This window comes from Crocodylus porosus, unplaced genomic scaffold, assembly GCF_001723895.1.
Source record: "Crocodylus porosus isolate Cpor-Errol unplaced genomic scaffold, CroPor_comp1, whole genome shotgun sequence".
NCBI lineage: Eukaryota > Metazoa > Chordata > Crocodylia > Crocodylidae > Crocodylus > Crocodylus porosus.
The window spans coordinates 7,098,631-7,118,618 of record NW_017728922.1 but is presented as its reverse complement, the minus strand read 5'-3'; the positions used below and the strand labels follow the sequence as shown (position 1 = coordinate 7,118,618).

The 19,988-nt window shown below is 43.1% G+C and overlaps 1 long non-coding RNA gene across 1 annotated transcript in view; it reads left to right on the top strand.

Annotated features, from left to right (window-relative positions):
* The first annotated feature begins 595 nt into the window (after positions 1-595).
* The window catches only part of LOC109313199, a 22,008-nt gene continuing 2,615 nt past the window's right edge, over positions 596-19,988 (top strand). The window contains exons 1-3 of the long non-coding RNA XR_002101986.1: positions 596-606; positions 4,936-4,942; positions 17,529-17,629. This is a non-coding gene — a long non-coding RNA (uncharacterized LOC109313199). The remainder of the gene's footprint in view (positions 607-4,935; positions 4,943-17,528; positions 17,630-19,988) is intronic.

The following is a 19,988-nucleotide window of genomic DNA, read 5'->3' as shown; positions in this document are numbered from 1 at the left end:
ATCTACTTCTGGGTCTGCCAGGGAGTGCATGCCCACGCCCCTCCAGCTCAGCAACTGGTGCCTCCTGGCTCTGGGAGGGGGGCACCTGGGGTCCCCCTGTGGCTGATTGCTGAGCTGGAGGGCATGGGGGGCTTCCAGTCCACTTTCGGGTTCACCGCTGAGCACACGGGGGGGGAGGGGCTGCACTCCTGTGGGATGCTTCATGCTCCTCAGCATTGCAGCATTCCCAAGCTGCACCTGCTACATAAAGGTATTAGAAAAAACATTTAAAGCTGTGTCTATGTCCGAATTGCTGATTCTCTGAATCAGCATCAAATCTTCAGATTTTGATTTGGCCAAATTGAATCAGGGACAGTGATCTGAATCAACAAATTGAAACGCTGTCCCTGATTCGGGCTGAATCCGAATCGAAGAGGGACTGCATTGCACACCTCTAGCTGTTGCTGCTTTGTCTGTGACTGCTTATTTATCAGAATTACCCCTTCTTATTTCACACCTAACTTTCCCTGAAGGTCTTTCCACCATCTGCCACCTGTGGACATGTTGGGTAGCGCTCTGACACCAGGGTATGGCGTGAGTACTGTAATGCTAATAGCTCAGTACCCAGTTAAATCAGTAGCAGTTGCATTTTTAGTACCAAAATAGTCTGGCAGGCACTTTAGAAATGCACATAATAACAATTATGAATGACTTAAATAGATTTGCTTATGTATAGACTAAATGCTTATATTCTTTCTATGGGAATGCTGATGATGAACCAAAACATTTTCTAGATTCTCTTGAATCATAGGCATATCTGCTAGAGCCTTACAGGTTTAATGTATTTCAGTTGAGTGCTGAAGTTTGAATGCCGGAGAAAAACACAAATAACAAAACAGCAAAACAAAGCAACCCCTTCCCTTACCTGCACTGAAAGGAAAGTCCATTGGGGAGAAGCTATTGGGGGGGAAGATGTAAAAACAGGCTCCCGAGCAGACTGTTAAAAGGAGCTTTATGCGTTAAGTGGCAAAATGCCACTGCAACAAAGGATTAGTTAAACTTTGAAAGCTGAAGTTGGGTTTGGAAGCTCTGTCTGAAGCTCCTTTTTCCATCTAAAAAAGAGACCTTCAAAGGCAAACTTCAGTACTTGACATGCAAGCCTTTTTCCTCCATTCCAACCAAGCAAACAACGAAACAACCAATGACAACAGGGAGAAGGAAGACAACAAAAGCATGTAAAACAGCTTGGAATCCCTTTCATTCAGCACTGAGCTGCAGCTCAGGGGTGGAGGCTTTCTCATTATTATATTATTTTTCCTGAATATTTATTTTTTCTTCCTGTCAGTTAACTCCGCTTGTCTTCTACAAAGAGTAACCAGGAGCTAGAAATTTCCAAAAACAGAGCCTTTATAAACCTGTATATCAGAACAATTTAGAGCCAGATTTTCAGAAGTGTCTAGTACCTAAGAGGCTTAGTTCTCTCTTTCTCTTAACCTCCTCTCTGAAGCAAAAATAACATTAACATTAAGGGAACTTAAAGCTGTTCTCTTTAAGTAAAAGGGCTGCAGTAAATGACCAACATCAAACTAAGTGGAATTACTGAATTATATAGAAATCTTTTCTGGCTCTGATTACTTTGCTGGTTTGATATTTCTAGACAGATTTGCAGCCAAATGCAGCTATATCTGAGGCCAACAACATGTCAGATTTCACTAGCTAAGCAATGTTGACCATGGTCAGTATTTGGCTGGGAGGTCTCCAAGGAAAAGTCAGGTGCCGCACGAAGTGGCAAGTGATGGCAATTCAGTAAATGGGCCTTTTCAGTAAATGGGCCTTTTCCTTTTAAAGTCGGTACAGAGTCAGGGTCTCAGAGTGATGGTGGAGCAGGGCTCATTAAAAGTGTAGTATAAAGCTTGGTGAAAAACAGTCAACCCCATCCTTATCAAGAGTTAAATAAAACGACGATAAAAAACCATTCTTTGTTGGAATGAAACCAAGACCTTCGAGTGAAACCAATCTAGAGTGGCCTGATGACTAGGGACGCTGAGCTGAAGTCCTCGTTCTGCTGCTTGTTCTGACCACTAAACTGAGTATTCTGGGAGCGTTTCCATGAGTCCATTCTTCTCTGATAAGCTCTTCACTTGCAAACTTCCCCGTGAGCTCTAATGGCATGATGCTGGAAGCTGTCTTTTAGTTGACAAGCAAAATTGAGGGTTCTGTCCACACTTAGTAATGAAAGAAGCCATAGTCTGGCTCACGGACTTTTCCAGTTGTCAGATTCCAGTTTCTTAGTAATTCATTTTTTAGTACCTGAAGCCTCATTCCTCCATCCTATGGAGGAAAGTTTTCTTGGCTGAAACCTATTTGAGTAATGTTTTACTGGTGAACAATTGCTGAATTTAGAGATGTTGAGTGGGTTGTAACTCATTCTGCCTACTTGTGGAGAGCTCTTCGAGTAGCTTAACCAAAGTAAAACCTATCTCGCTGATCTCTTTCAGGGTTATTCTATCAGTATAACTTACTTGATTTAAAACACCCATATTTTTTAAGTGGAGCTGTACCACAGAATTCTTTTTTTTTTTTTTTTCCTAGGGAGTGCTGACCCCTTCTGGAAACTTTGAAAGATACTCAGTAATATTTCTGTTTGCATACAGTCTGTTGTCTGTTTACTACTTAATGCTGATGTGCCTGAAAACAAGGTTATTGTTTCTTAATAGTTCACTCACAGAACTTGAGTCAAACTACAGTCGAGTCTTACGCAGTGTTTCTGCTGTTTTATTTTTGACACCAGTGGCGTTATGCCAGCCAAGAGCTCGGTCCACCATGAACAGGACATAATACATTAATTGATTACATAAGTATAACTGATTACTAAAACCTGGTGTGTATGTGGTGGAGCAAAGTATACATAAGAAAAAAATGCATTTTTTTCCTTGAGTTTCCAGAATCCCGTTGTGTTACCAGAACCTTCTGGTGCCAAATAAAATGAATTAGCTTGTTTAGTGCAAGGATTTGCTTCCCCCTGCCCTCTTCACTCTTCATCTCTCAAAATTACACAGATAGGAAGCAGAATTCTGTGTTTTGCCGAGGTGAGCTTCTGACCATGAACATCTCTCGTCCTCAAATTCTGTGTATACAAGGTTAAAAAAAACAATAAAAAACAAAAGGGGTTTTTGGTGTGGAAATAACATCGTTTCTCTGTGCACAAAGGTTCATCTTTGAAACAAAAGAGCAAGTGCTTCCTTGCAGAAATATATTTGTTGCCAAGTAGGCTGAAATCACAGCTGGGTCTTTTCCATCTAATGTGGCCTTTAGTGGGTTCTTGCTGTTTTCAAACCAGATACTTTCCTCTGGCAATGGGATTATGGGGATTAGTCTTTTTAAACATTGTGTCCAGTCTGTGGTGGAATGAGATTGTATAGCTACTGGAATCCTGAACCCTCTAAAATGCTTTATCCGAAGCTGGCCAGCTGGCAGTGAGAATTGCAAGACTTCTCAGCTTCACTGGCTTCCCTCTCTTGTCTTTAAGATGCCACTTGACACAAACTGATGGATTAAGGGGCACCACCATACTGGGTTCCCTTCCTCCTCAGCATCCTCTCTGCTGTCAGTGAACAGCAATTCAGTGTGCAGCTTGGTACCTATTACTCACCATCTCACTGTTTGGATGCTTAGTACCAGGCCCAGAGCCTCAAGTTCAGTACCACCTTGGTATTTCCCTTGTGCATGGCATGGTGTATGGTGGTTTGCTTACCACCAATATTCTAATAAATACTTAGCAATAGGAATGTTTTTGGAATTCTTTTTCTGCAGGCATTGGAGAATATTTATGGAAGTGAATTTTGAATTCATAAAAGTGTGTTTTTATTTGGAAGACCGATTGCAGGAGTTGCATTCATCCACTCAAGAAATATGAATAGGAACATGTGATGTGCTTAAAGTGCTCCAAGCCTGGGAAGATGAAGGGGGGAGGGGATGGGGGGGGCAGCTTATGAAAAATCCTGGGAGAAGAAGAATTGAGGTTGCTAGGTTACAATCCATAGGGAGGGTTAGAAATGATGGGAGACTGGAGCAGGATCAATGTGGGGATTACTAGTCAGGGGAGTCCACAGATTTGGGCGTGATAAAAGATCCACTCTTTTCAGGCCACCTTTAGCAGACCTTGGGCATGTGTAGATGAAACATGGGCCCTAAATTGAAGTGGTAGGTTTAAAATATTAGGGCCCTTTAAACCCCTGTGTTGTGCACACATCCCACTTCTCTGGTGGCAGGGAGGGGAGGGTGAGCTGCTAGTGGGCAGAGTAGCCCCTGGACTGCAGGGGGGTGCTGGCGCTTCCCTCTGTGGCAGCAGTGCCCCACCCCCCACCCCCCCAGGTGGCACCTGCCTGCAGGCACCCAACTTGGGCAGTCCTGGGGGGCACCACAGCCACTGATGGAAGCACCGGGCCACCGCGCAGTTCAGGCAGGCAGACAGGCTCCGGGGGGGGAAAAAAAAGAAAAGTTCAGGCTCGCTGCTTTTCTTGGGTGGAACCTGCCTTCCCAGGCTTCCTGAAGAGCCCCAAGCTGCATGGAGCCCAGTGCTTCACTCCACGGCTGTAGGGGAATTTTAGTTTGCTGCTCCCCAAGTCACTTAAGGCGCATTACGCCACCAAATTTCCTACAGCGGCTGTAATTAATGTGCCATACGCTGCCGACACATGCAAACACTGATACCATTAAATCAGTGCAAAAGCATTTAGCCCACTTTAAAGTGTCGTGCACACATGCCCATCGTTTTATCTACACATAGCCCGTGTCTAACCAAATCATGGGCTTACTTTGAATAATTTATTTGTAGAATTTGAGCAAGCAGTTGCTGATTTTTATGCAGTTATTCATTCAGTATTTTGAGATTTTGTCCCTTTTCAGTCTGTGTTTTTGTTTGCAAACTGTTCCCTTCAACTATGTACTTTTCAGTATTCCTGTCGTGGAGTGAACGTGTCAGTCGTATCAGTTTCTTGATACGACAATTGAAACTGTACAAAAGAAAAGGTTAATGCAGAAGAGCCTTGAGAATCTAACTATGCACAGGTTTGGCTTTCCTTTAATATTCTTGCAGTGTTGGAAGCTTATTTTGTTCACAGTTTTGCATGTGTATAGCAAACAATTAAAAGTATTATTGAATAGTACCTGAGTGAGATTGTGCTTCTCTCAGAAGTAAGTGAAATAAGACTCTCCCTATCATAAACATAGCTTTAGTCTTCCCAGGACTGAGTTCTGTCCTTACCAGAGATGCCCTTTGCCAAGATTCAAGGACAAATGCAGACGAATGAATTAAACAAATTTGCCGAAGAATTCATAATGAATTCATAATAAAACAGATCTGCTGAATTCTCACGAAATGTTTGAACTCTTGTGAGTATGAGTTCTGCTTTGGAAAGAACACCAAAGCCTAAAACTATCCAGTGATCCCTTTCCCCACTCTCCAACCACCTATTCTTCATTGTGCCCCCTTCCTCCAGTTTCCAGCTACACAAATAAATCATTCCTAATTGCATGGATTGCATTCTTTATTCAGTTCTTGATGTTCATTTGAGTGAGCTTTTGAACCCTGCAGTAACTACATTGAAACACAGTGGGATTCTTCTAGGATGAGCTCCAACACGATCCTTTGAAAGAGGTAAAATGCAGTCATTAAGGAGCAATTCTCCTTTTTCTTTGGGCAGGATGCAACTTACTTCATAGTTGTACTATTCTGAAAATGGAGATGAAAGTCCTTAATTCTTTTTTTTTAAGTTCCTATAAGGGAAGGGACTTGGCCTATGAAAATCCTTCCTTCCTTCCTATTTCCCTTTTTTCTGTGAGGACAAGCTAATGTAGATGCAGGTTCTGAGAAGTATTATGAAGAAAAAAGGTGGAGAAACTTTTGCTGTTGAACACCTGGTTTTCCCCAGAGAAACTTCCCGTCAGCTGCAGCCTTTGAGGTTGACCTTGTTTGTTTGGTTGGTTTTGTTTTGCTTGAGTCAAGCTGAACCAGGAGTGCATAGCATGGATATGGATTTCACATGTCCCAATAGTTCAGTCCTTCCCCTTTGTTCTCATTAAATCTTTTTGACAAATTTCTGACCAGCCCTAGCTGGGGAGAATCACCTAGGGTAGGGAGTAATAGCCCCACCTTTTCTCACGGGGCAGGAATGCTACAAATTCCTACTCCAGCTTTCCACTGGAAATTTTAGCCTGGCCCTAAACAAAGTTTCAGACTGACTTCATGTAGAGATTTTTGCCTCCCAATTCCAGCTTGGTCTTGTCCTCACTTATATCATGGAGCACATGCTGCTGCCTCTGCTGAGAGTATAACAACAAAGCTCTTAAGAATCCCCAACCAGCCAAAAATAATAGCAATAAAAATAAAGACATTATTAAAGCCAGATACAACTGATCTGAAATCGCAGCAAGTATAACATGACTCAGTCAAATCCCCAAGAGTCAGAGACAGAGGAGAAGAAGAGAGAAAATCTCTCTTTGTTTCAAGTTCTGGACCCCAAACTCCTCACGAGTCAGCTCTGATAATTCATCAGACAACCACAAAAAAGAATGCCTCCCCCACTCCAGATGCAACCGTGTCTTATCCCAGCCCCTTTTTCCACAGCCTGTGAATCTCACCACATCAAGAGGAAGGGAAAAAGAAACGTAAAAAGGTCCTTTATTTAGGTTGGGTAGGTTTAGCATATGCTCTGTATACAAATTCAGTGTGCGCATAGACACACAGAATTCTACATAGGAAATAAAAAACACCAAAAAAGGACCTTCTCAGTTGACACCCAATGCAATTAGAGAAAAAGGAATATCATGGCTTATTACTGTGGCCCAGTTGCAGTAACTAGGGAGAAATGTGAGATGCCCAGGCTGTAGTAAAAAGGGGCTCCATGGTTGCCAGTAACTGGAGATGGATAAGAGCACCCATGGTCCATCAAGGGCATCAGATACAATAGAGGATTAGCTTTTGTGTTCATGAGATAGCATGAAGCAGTAAAAATCTCCTGGTGCGTTACTTTGGCTGCTGTTCTGAAAAAACAAATTGGCTTGTAACTTTGCAAAAGGGATGAAAGGAGATGCATGGTCACAGTCCATTTTATGGCTCTGAGAGCCACTAGTTTTTAGGTACACGGGGGTGCTGTTAGTGGGTGCATCTACATCAGACATTTACTGCAGAGTAGACTAATTAGCTCCACAGTAAACAACATGCACCCTTATTAGGCCACAGGAAACTAATAAACTCCACAGCAGGCAGCAGCACCCGTGTAGATGCTAATGATGCTGGCTGGTGCATGAGGGTGCTTCAATGTGGGGGCTGTCTTCTGGCTAGCCCCACAATGCAACACCCTCATGCCCCATCCAGCTCCACTGCAGCACATTGAGCTGGGTCAAAACAGCCCTGGGCTGGCAGGCTGACCCCCAGGGCCCCCTGCCAACTGGGGCTGCTCTGACCTGTTTCAACTTGCTGAAGTCCTAGGTGCACGTGTAAACACGGAGCCTGGGAGCAATAAATTCCAGGTCAATATGTGCTGGATTTTACTGTGTTGCATTAATATGCATGCATGCACCCAGTAAGCCTTTCAAATGAGTGTTGTAAAATGTGTTCATTCAAGTCCTCCTGGGAGAATATGATTATGGCTTTGACTAATGGTTTTCATAAGGGTGACGAGATAAAGCAATAGGTAGGGAATAGACCTTATGAGCTAAGCTTAGGCTTCTGTCCAGGTTCCCACAGTGTGGGTGCACTCAATCCTAAGATATTAGCTATGGCTCTTCTGTGACGCAAACAGATGAACCTGGAAATACTTGTTCTAGCTAAATGCCTGCACATTATTTGAATTGATCAACATTCTTGAATGTGCTAAATTAGATAGGGAATTTCAGGAAATATTTAATTTTTGCTTTGGCTCTGGGCAGCAACATTACAAATGGACGTGTTGGGGGGTTATTTGATTTTTTTTCCTGATGGCCTCTTTTGGAAGTGGAAACTTTTTTTTCCCATTTTTTAATCAAAAATTAAAACATATATATTTGACAGTTCCCCCTACCCCTCTTAATCATCAGTTGTTTCTTTGGGCCTTGATTGCAGTGTAATGATAGCCATTTCTTTAACTTTTTTATTGCTCAACTTTTCAAAACAGGAGGCAATTTTGAATAATTAAATGCAGAAAAAGAGTAAATGAAAAGGGACAAATGAAAAAGTGGAAGGGAAATCTTGATATCCAGTATTGCATTAAATGATGGGATTTTTCCTATCCCCTTAATACTTAGAAATGCTTCAATTTGGAATTTTTCAAAAAGTGTTCATGGAAAATTTTGAAAAAACTCATGACATTAAAATATTTTTAAATGATTTATTGTACTGTATCTTATTTTACTGTATTTTACTTAATTTTTGTGCACTTCCCTTCCTTTAACTAGCTGAAAATGTAGGAAATTGTCCAGTGGTGATGCTGAAGTTTTGTTTCTATCTCCATCCGGGGCCAGAGGTGATAGAGCATGCATGGGGGTGGAGACAAAGTAAGAAATACCCAGACTTTTTCAAGCATCACGAGGTTCAAATTAAACTCTAAGTGGTGACTGAATGCGGTGGTGTAATTCTGGACGCACACTTTGTGTATGTGGTCTCTGTGTAGTTGCTAGTGGACGTTGTTTTGCAGCAAAACTGAATCACAATCTGGCAAGTCTAAGATATTCTGTGTTGGAATAGTCAGGTGTAGTGTGGCAGCCAAGTGAGTGTAAGTGGGGGGGAAGAAGCGGGGGGAGGCATCACTGTTCTGTATTTGCAAATGACCTCGTCCCCTTTGCATGCACTTTAACTGGAAATATTCCTTCATTTTGATTACCGCCAACTGGTATGGTTTGCATTAGGTCTGAGTTTGGCCCAGTGAGTTCGAGAGATGTGGCATAGTCTGGAGGATTTCCTTTGTTTGTGAAACTTACCCAGCAAGTTTTGACTGCACAACTCAATCCTTTGAGCATTTTTTTTATTAATGCCTGTTTTGCAAATACCAGACATGTGCAATCTGTTACTTGACTAATACCCCAAATAGTATAACCACAGTCCCTTAAAATGTTTTTGATGTCACCAACCAAATTTAATAAACTCTGCTGTCAATCCAGGCTATGTCTTGTAAGTTTTAACTTAGACAGACACAACACTTCTTGCAGTTGCATTGATGCTAGAGATCTCCTAAAATAAAGAAGCACTCCAGCCCAGATTCTCAGATGGCAGAAAATAAAGGGCATAGGCAAGAATTACATTGTATACAATGGGGAAAATGAGTGGTTATGATTAACACATTGTGAAACACCACTTAGTATAGACAAAAACAGTCTATTTCTGAATATACTGAGTATCTTTGTGTGTGAACATCTTCCAGTAGTGCCGTAAGTGAAGTAGCTAATCTCTGTTAAGTGTGACTCACTTCTTATCTTTTCTTCTCTGAAGGAAAGAGTTGTGTGCATGCAGTACAGGTTTATTCTGTTCTAATGCACATTCTGATATGAATTTATGTGGAAGAAGGAAAGATAGAAAACTTAGCCTTACCATTGGTGTGGAAAGTGAAATGTTTGTGATAGCCTTATTTCTATGGAAATGTATTCAGTAGTCTTGGACTGGGCCCTGAGAAAGCTCAGACCACTGCACAGATGAATATTACTGTAATGGTAGAAAACTCTATTATGCCTGAGGAGTGGAGGTGTCAGTCATGATACTCAATCTGGGCTTAAGCAATCTTCTATGTCCAGATAGTGGCCCGTGGACAATAAGCAGTTACCATGAGGCTCCCAGGCACCTGTAGCCCTGTTCCATTCCCGCGTGGTGGGGGAGAGCTTAGGAGGGAAGAGAAGGCTGCATGTTGCCAGCACTCCCTACCATCAGTCCCTCTAAGCTGTGTGGTTTGCGTGGCCATGCAGGTGCGCTCATGCCACGCTGCCAGGCACGCCTGCATAGCCGCGCATGCTGCACAGCTTACAGGGAATACCACTGCCCACATGGTTGAGGGCAGGGGGTTGTGCACTGTTGACCTTGTCGGCATGGTAAGGGGTCTTACTCAGCATGTAGTCCTTGCAATGCGGGGCTCGTTGTCACACCCAAGTTGGACAGTGCTGTTCTAGGTATTTTGGTTCTACTTTTAACAAGGAATAAGATTGACATACCCTAGACATCCCATTTGAATTAGAATCAAGATTTTCAGAGGAGTTAAATGCCCCAGTTGCAATGAATGTCAGTATATTTGAACACACAGCTAGCCATCCCAAGGTCCTCTGACTCTTTTAGACTAGATTCTAATTAGTGTTCAATCATGTGTTTAATCAAAACGTGCAAGACAAAACATTCTGAATAACCAGTAGTTGTTCTAGATAAATCCATGGAATGGGACATGCAATTGCAAACTCTCCATGTATTTACAAATAGCTTGTCAAGTGCCTACCTAGCCATTATTTGTGTTCATATGCAATCAGAAACTCATCTTCTGGGGTACAAAGTTTGATCTTCCATTTCTGGACATCATGTCATTTTTCCAAAACTGTTGAATATCAAATGCAAAGCTAGATAAAATGACATTTCTTAGGTCCCACTCAAGAATGGTTCTACTCAACATCACTGAGTTTGAATATCAAGGATTTCTTCTTGTAATCCTGTACTCTGAAATGAGTAGAGTTAGTTAGATGTATTCAGGTGTTCTGACTTGGCTCTACCTTCTTTATTTAGAGGATTCATCTTTCCTTTAGTGTCAACAGTAGTTGTTAGGTGTCAGTTTTCTACCATTTCTGGAACAACAGGGGGACACATCATGAAGGGAGGAAGGAAAATTGGATAAGTTTCCATGGCTTCTGCCATTGCCTGAAACTCTTTTAGAGATTGCTGCTCTGTACAGCAATGAAGCAAAATGCTTCTGCAATGAAAACATCTCTCTCTTTCTTCCCCTTCAATAACAGTAGGGAGTGGAGCTGATCCAGCTGCAGCCACTCATTTGGAGGCTTTGCTCAGCTGCATACAGGTCATTTGGACAGACCCAGAATGGAGCACCATTCTTGAGCCAGCTCTTGCTATTACCCATAGAGGAAGCAGGGGTCAGAAGTGAGGGGAGAGAGTGCAACTCTCCTGAACCTACCAAAAGTTTGAGGTTTGGTTCGAAGGATGATGTTAGACTGTTATAACATATTGCCTTTCCATATTTCCATATGTGATCCCAGCCTGGGGTCACCTGAGAGCTGTCCAAGTGATGACTTCAGCAACTATCTTAAATAAATTACGATCAGGCACTGAGGGAAGAATTCTAGTTGTGGTCAGTCAGTCTGTGTGTCTGTCTGTATTTTGGAAACTAGAGCAAATCAGCAGAAACCAACAACAAATTTAGTATCATGAATCCATTGGAAAAGGAGAAAAACTTCTAAATTGCAGAATCTCCTTCCTCAGAGCTGAGGATGTGAAATCCTTGGTTGGCCACCACATCACGAAAGAGGATTTATTGCATCTGCTTAAAAACAATTCTATACTCTCTCTGGGGGCTGTTTTCTTCACTAGCAGAGCCATGGACTCAATGATCTAATAGATCTTTTTCCATCTCTAACTTCTGTGACTTGCCATATGTATAGATAAACATCTCTCTTTTCGATCAGCATTGATGGACAGACTTGCAAGCATGAAACATTATTGTGGGGGCGTTGGCGAAGAGGAGGGGAATAAGGCCAGTCTTTGAGTGTTAATATCTCCAGGGCATAGGATTATTGGAAAATGATAAATAGCTGGGCAGGCAAAGGAAATATGAAAACCCTGTCACAGTACAGGGCTGCCCAAGATTTCGGTTCATATTACAGTGACCAAAAGAAATTTACATTGGAAAAACCCTCCTGCCTTCAGGGCTGAATGTTATGAACTTTCAAAGTGGTTCTTTAAAAGAAAAGGGTGTGGGAATGAAAGGAGTGGGAGGAATTGCTGTGCTGTTTCTAGAGAGCAGGAGTGTGTACAGAACACCATTCATCATTTTACTAGTGCAGTTGTGAAGATGGGAACAAGATGGAGGAAGATAAAAGTAAGGTTGAACTGCAATCTGGCATTTCCCATTTACTCTCCAGCCCCACGGGAGTTATGAATGGAATACATCCAGACTTCCTTGCTCCTGGTTACTTTCAAGGATTGTTCAGATGACCCTTGACTGCCTTTAACAGATTAAAATCCTTTTCCCCCTTTAACTTGCTTGAACTACAACCTTCTGATTTACTTTATTGGTCACAATAAAGAGAATATACTGAGGGGAAGATCCTTAGCTGGTGTCAATTGGCATAGCTCCCATAAAGTTGCTGAAGTCAACTGGACTATGATAAGATACTGCACGCACAGGTTTGCCCCAGGGATGGAACTGCAGAGCATACTCTGTACCTCAAGGGAAACGAGGGCAAAATCTCCTTTGCTCAGTTTTGGTGAAGGTTTTCTTTTCATTCGTATCCAGAAATCTAGCTATCATTTGATTTAGTGTTACTTGGCACATTATGTCTGAGTGCCTAATAATTCTATCACACTTCAAACCCTCCCCCCAACAAAACACAAAACCCACAAAAAGACAGAACCCCTATCCCTTCCTCTAATTTCTGTTTGTTTGCAATACTGTACCCACATGGGCCTATGTCCAAGCTCTTGGTTTCAATATGAATGCTGCACAGGTGCTCAACAGCATTCTTTTTCACCAAAATAAGATGCATGTCAGTCAAAACCGACAGCAGCTGAACTGCAATATAACGTCTTAAAAAAAAAATCCTCCTTTTAAAAAAAATATATTTTGCTGGTTGCCTGGTTTACTGGATTTAAGTATAGAATTGGAAAATAAGAAACTTGGATTCTGGTCTCACTTGTAGGGTCTGATTTTCATAATCACTGAGTATCCATTATTTCCAATAAAGGCTGTGATTTTCAATTGGGTCCAAGGGCTTTAGGCATTCAAATAAGATATTAGGCTCTCCCATTACTGCATTCGACACAGTGATGGATTCAATTGTCTCTCTGAATAGGTGAGGTAAATAGTGCATCAGGCCCAATCTGAACAGACTTTGGTGTTGTTTTAAAGTGTGCTATACTTCCTTTTTAATATGTATTTAGAAACACTAACCATCTGAGGCCTTGATTCAACATTCCTGCGGCTTCCTGACTGGTCTGGCAGGCCATAAACCTTTTGCAGCATTCACCAGCTTTTTGTTCCTGGAGAAACTTCCATTTGGCTCCCTCTTTTCTGAAATCTGTAAGTATCCAAGAGATGCATCCATCAGGTAATAAGCATGATTCCTGTGCTATCCTGTGAAAGATAAGGCATTTTAATACTGCTGGTAGGCTAAGGTTTTCAAACAAGAATGAGAGCATTAGGTTTCCAACACTGACAATTCCTACCTGAGTAGTGATTGGCCAGCTCATATTTTAAACAGTTAGGAACACAATGGGCATGTCTGCACAAGATGCTATAGCGGACTGGCACTGAGGTACTGCATCATAGCTTATTGCTTCGGCTCTGTAGTATCACTGGGCATGAATTGTGATGGCAATGCTACCGCACAGTAGTAATGAGTTACTGCACAGTAGATCATTGCAACCGAGCAGTAGCATCTAAAAATAACCATGCAGCAACAGGACTGTGCAGTAACAACTGTGCCGTGCACTGCACGTGTAGATGTGCCCACTGTAACCAGAAAACTTTCCATTTCGATAGTGCTGTTTATTCAAATGGTACCAAAGTACCTTACCGACTATCTATAGGAATCACTTTGTCCATTCCCAAAGGTCAGGTATGTCTGTGAACTTGTAAACTGTTGAATATCTCCCAGCAATGCTGCAAAGCAGTTTAGGACAAGAAGTGAGGATTCATACGTACAATTGAAACTGAGAGAGATGTTTATTAGGTGGGATTCTCTAAACTAATAAAAAACTATTAATAGAATCAGAGCCAGGTAAAAGGAGTGGGGCCAACGTGCTAATGCTTATAGAATAGACCTAGAATCATAGAAAATTAGAGTTGGAACAGACCTTGGGAGTTCATCTAGTCCAACTCCCTGCTCAAAGCAATAACATCCCAACTAGATCATCCCAGCCAAGGTTGTCTACCCGAGTCATAAAAACACCTAAGGAGTGAGATTCCACAACTTCTATAGGTAACCTGAAGGGTAACCTGTTCCAGTGCTTTACTTACCCCCTTGTGAAAGCTTTTCCTAATATCTAACCTAAACTACCCCATGCTGCAACTTGAGACTGTTGCTCCTTGTTCTGTCACCTGCCACCACTGAGAACAGCCTAGCTCCATCTTCTTTGGAACCGCCCTGCAGGTAGTTGAAGGTTGTTATTAAATCCCCCCTCAGTCTTCTCTTCTCCAGGCTAAATAAGCCCAGTTCCAGCAACTTCTTCTTATAAGCCATGTGCCCCTCCCAACCCTATGCATCTGACCACGTACAGTTACAATCTTGGCATTATGTACCTTGTAAATAGCAGTATCTCTGAAAGCAGTGACCCACCCATCTCCAAAATGGCTCTTAAAGTTGATTTTTCATTTTTTAAGAACTTGAATTGCACCTGAATAGAAGTAGTGGCATTGCCATTACCATATCAGATCGAGGTCCATCTAGACCACCTGCCTGTTTCTGGCAGTGGCTAGAACCAGATGCTTCAAAAGTGCAAGAATTTTTGTAAAGAGCAGTTTTGGGAGAACCTGATCCTTGAGGAAGCAGCTTCTTAACCCAAGGCTGACTTGTACCTTGAAGCCTATATATCCTAAGGTTACAGTACAGTGTAAATAAAGAGCAGTTTATCTAGGCTGTGGGGGGAATGTTGTTTAATCCTTCTTAGACAAAGTCTTAAGGGCATTTGAGGGAAACTGGGGACCAAATGGGTTTTGTAGAGAGGCACGGAGGTTCCTTCCCTTGGGCCTATTTTTTTTCCGGTTGAAGGTTTGGCTTCATCCAGTGTTTTTCATTTGACAACTGATCTTTGCACCAGCCACATATTTAAACCAAATCAACAAACAAAACCCATAGTTTCTTCTTTCCCTATAATTTCCAAACTGAAATGACACAAGCTTTGGCTGGATTGGGTTACCCTGCATCCTGCTGCACTGAATGCCACAACGCTCTCTGAGAAGTTGCAAAGCATGAATATCTCATTTGAGAGTTCTTGATACAAGCACTAAGGCATGAAGAATTCCTACGGCCATCCATAGAGGGCACAGGACTTGGCAGCTGATAGTGTCCTTTGCATGAGTGGCGTTGCTTCCTGCCACCACAGGCATAGCAGGGCAGGCTTTTTCTCTGCTCTGGTGTAACAGACAGCCCTAGGCCCTGGGCTGTCTGCTACTTGAAGATAAAAACAGGCAAGTCAGGGAGCTCTGCAGGGTAGGCTAGGCGGGGTGGGGGTGGGGGTGGGAAGCAGCTGCCAGTTGCTGGGCCAACAGGGCTAACGAGACAATTAGCAGCCAGCCCAGGCAATCACCTGACTGGATGTAGTCAGGGCCCTGGGGGCATATAAACCCAAGGAGCCACCCAGGGATGACTGTTTGCTGCTTGTAGAAATGCTGAGGCTCAGGGAGCTCAAAAGGAGCCTGTGCTGGCAGGTACACTGGAACAAGGGAGAAAGAAGGTTCGCCCTCCTAAAGGGGGAGAGAGATGCTTCCTCTGATGTTGATTATGTTACAGCCCAGGGCTTATGATTTACATTACTGTTTTACCCTTAGTTTGGGATGAGGCTAGAAGGGGCGGTAAGGAGGCCTCATTAGTGCCCAGGGGGCACTCAACTGCCTTGAGCCCTGCCAGGGGCAGGCCCAGGCACACAGGGGTGAAGGGCTAAGCAGATAAGGGCCAAGTGACTAGAAGGGATGAATGAAGTTAGTACCTCAAAGCCAGGTCCAATTCAATAGGCCTAGGCTAGAAGGCCTAGCGAGATTAAAGGGGCAGAGGTCAAGAAAGCCAAAGCCCAACAGAGGGAATGATATACTTGTGGTGGGCCAGTAGAAGGTACTTCTGCACTGAGCCACCCACCTCGTTGTGCCTGACTGCCTACCAAGCTCTGGGTGCCTCTGGCCGACCCCCTTCCTGGAGCATACCCGCAGCCTAGGGGTAACGCTGCCACCACTCACGAGTCTCAGTCTGTTAGTGGCTCTGTGCCCTGTGCGGTACACAGGCTTATAGATCTGAAGGGGGTACTCAACCCACTGCAAGAACTTGGGGTGCTTCCCTTAGTTTGAAGCACATATAGTGGTCTCCCTTAGCTGGATCAAGGGGACCCCAAGGCATAACGTAGACCCTCTCCCAATAAGACTCCCATGCTAGGTGCAGAGGAGAACTTTATTGATTATAAGGAGTAGGTTTGGAGAAGGGTGTAGAGCAATATCAGAGAAATACCCAGACACCCCGTTTGCGCTAAGGTAGCCTTTGATCACACATCTGAGTTACTGCAAGCTATATATCTAGTTAGATCTCAAGTCGCTTACTCACAAGTATCATCTAGAGACTGAGAGAGCTTCCCTCTGGAGGCAGGCAGTTTCTAGTGTGTCCATGTATTGAGAGAGAGAGTAAGAGCTGAGCTGAGTGAGCTGAGCTGCTCTCTGTGTCTTCATGATGGCTGCCACCCCTCCTCCTGGGCAGTCATCAACTTATATGTACCTTATGACTGCACTCTGAGGTCCAATGGAGATTAGCTGAAGTTGGCTACAAGCCAATCAATTGGCAATGCATCACTGGTTGCCAGATCGAGACAGTGGCCTTTGCCTCCCCTCCCAGTCATGATGTCATTGCTTAGAACAATGTGGAACTTAAGCCCCGCCCCCCCAGGTGTGTGAGGCTGGTCACATAACGCTCGCTATAGTTTCACAACTCCAGACCTTCCCTCACATCTTCATTGCATTAAGCATAACATGAAAAAGAAAACCTTTTATGGTGACCCTGAAAGGTCTCCTGATCTCAAACTTGTGTACATCAAGAGGGATCCAGTGAAGTCTGTGAGCATGTACAAGAGTATCGAATTGGTATACAGCCTAGATCAGGTCATTGTCTAGTCCTTGCCAACTCATCTGCTTCTGATGTTGCATAAATGTGCCTCACTTCACATGTGCTGAATGTAATTTAGTGTTTTCCTTCCCCTATTTTTCCCCCTGCTCTTAATCCTTTAGCAGGCTTACCCCCAGTTGAACTGTGTCTTGGACCCTAAGTCTCTGGGATGCAGACGCACGCACGCATTTTCATATCAGATGAAAAACTCACTGACCACAAAACCTTGGAAAGTTGACATACTGCTTTTTTTTTTTTTTAAATCAGGCACAAACTTTATCAGTATTTCAGTTATTAATAGATTTGTTTTGCTTTTCTCAGTGTTCAAGGCCTTGTACGACCCTAGTAATTTACAGGATAGTTTACAATGGATTTTTGTCTGTCTGTGCATTTTAATTCCACTGGGTTCCATGTCAGCTGATGAGCTTTGATTGGTTTAATTTCCCCCCATATATAACCAAATAGAGACAGTCACTGAGTGTGGTTTATTCAGATATGTATTTTCTTTCTAGGCTAATGATTCATTGTCTGTGAAGAGAGACTGCAGCTGGAGAGCAGAAGTCTGCAGAAATGGAGAATGCCTTTATCTTTTCTTCTGAATCCTCTGTAGCAGGTCTATCTGTTATCCATCATTCCATATACATTGTAAAGGGGGGAAGTAGTTACTTTGCAGTCCATGTGACATAGAAACTGTACAGCCTGTAGGACCTTTAAAAATCAGCACTGACCACAAACTGACTGTATGTACTGTGTTTTACTGAAGATTTTTTTTTTCATAGCCCATATATACACACCCTGTGCCCTTTTAACTAGCTCAAACACTTGCCAGCCCCCTGGTAATTACCACACCTATTATTGTCACATGTTTTACATACTGGGCATAGGGTATGAATTCAATCCTGTACCTAAAATTTATAGGACGGCATGTTCCAACACCTCAACTTTTAAAATTTCCATCAGAAAAGGCAGGTGTTTTGCCCCTCTAAAATTCAGGCCACTTTTATTTAATTGCCTTAAAGTTTTATGAGCCTGACACTTGAGTAACTTCAACATATTTGACTTAAGCGATTGTTCAAGGTTTGGTGTCAAGCTAGTGGCAGATCCACCTTTAAAATGCAAATTTCCTGACATAATTTCCTGCATTGGAGTAAATAATGACTGGTATTCTATGGCCTGTGTAATGCAGGAAAACAAAGTAGATGATCCTACTTGCCTTTTTTGGCCTGAGGACCTGTTTTAAAAGCTTTTTTAGTTGGAAGGATTTTTCCTGTTTTGTAAAATGGAAACAAGGTGCGGGGGGAATATTTGCCATTTATTTGGAGGAATGATGTCTGTGTATGCATCCAAATTTAGGCTCCTATAGTTATGGGCATTGGACTTGCCACTTCAAATCATATGACAGGTTCAGGTTTTTCTCCTATCCAGCACCAGCCAATGCCTGCTATTGATGGAATTATTCTAGTTTCGAGCACCATGTGGCAGTGTCTTCTTCAGAGAAAAGTTAAAGCTTCCTATAGAGGGAGTTGTTTCCAGATAAATGGTAAGATGGTGCAGGTACAGATGAAGGGAGGTATACAGAAATGTTTTCTTTTTTTCTCCTGCATTGATCACCTTCCACCTTACAGCATGAAATCCGACAGGCCTTAGGTTACTGAGCCACATGTTTTATTACTGATCATAAAATTAGCTAGCCCGTTTAGTAATCCAGCTGCAATAGTTAACTCTCTGACCTCCCATGACCATGAATTCATGGCTGATTATACACTGTATGAAGAAACCATTTCCTTGTGTGTGTTCTCAACTTAATTTTGTGAAGTGGTAGTGACCCTTTGATCCTGCATGATGATGCTGTGTAAAAGAAAGGGAGTGGCTAACTGTTGCTATTCCAAGCACAATCTTAAAAAACCTCCATTAATGCCTTTGTAAATCTGTTCCTTTCCAGGCTGGATAATCCTAATTCTTGATATCTCTTGTCACAGATAAACCTCACCCTGTCCTCAAACCACTCATCCCCATTCCAGGTTCTAAAATGAGGGCCCAGGGCTTCAGTAATGACATATAGACTAGGGTATAAACAGACATTGCCAGATGAAGTGCACTAGCTGTGCTGATACGTGTCCTTACACAGCTGGTCCATTTCACTGGATGAAAGAGATGTCACACATTATCCTGCAGGGTAGGGCCCCTGCCACTCTTAGGAGTGGCTAGGGCCTGATACTGTGGGACAGCGCTTGGGACGTGCCTCGACAAAAAGGAGAACTCCAGGTTTCCCTGCTAGCAGAGGACTGCCCAGGGAATCTCCTGGTGCACCTCTGCAATCAAGGATACCCAGGATTTTCTCATTTGTAGGGACACACCCCAAGTCAAATTCCCTGGGAGCACATTTCTATGAATGGGGAGACCTGGCAGGTGCCCCTGGTGCTTTCAAGGCCTGATTCTGCATTCCTCAAGAATTCCCATTCTTATTCTCAGGGCATACAGGATTGGGCCAACTGAAGCCCACGCAGTGCCTACCTGGGGACAGCTGGAGAGTGCAAACAACTGTCCAGATGTGCATTGTAAACAGACATCCATTGCAAAATAATATAACAAACTAATGTTGCAGTCACAAATTTTGGACATCTGCAGCTGACCAAGGGGCATAGATGCCTATTTGGCTGGACTTTGTACCACCATAAAACTTTTTATGGTGGAACAAAGGCAATGTCTGTTTCCACCCGTAGATCTTTACTAAGACCCTTTTATACTAAGGGTAAGGGATCTTAAAACTGCCATATTTGGTTGGCTGTGAGTTTCCATCTGGTAACATAGGCACTCAGCCCATGTAAAGTTGGAATGGCATAGATCGGGGCAGGCAATTATCGCAGGTGAAGGACCACTTACCCAGTTTTGGCAAGCTGTTGAGGGCCGCATGGGTAGCCCCACCCCTTGACAGGTGCCCCGCCCCCTGGTCACCATCTTGGGACCAATGT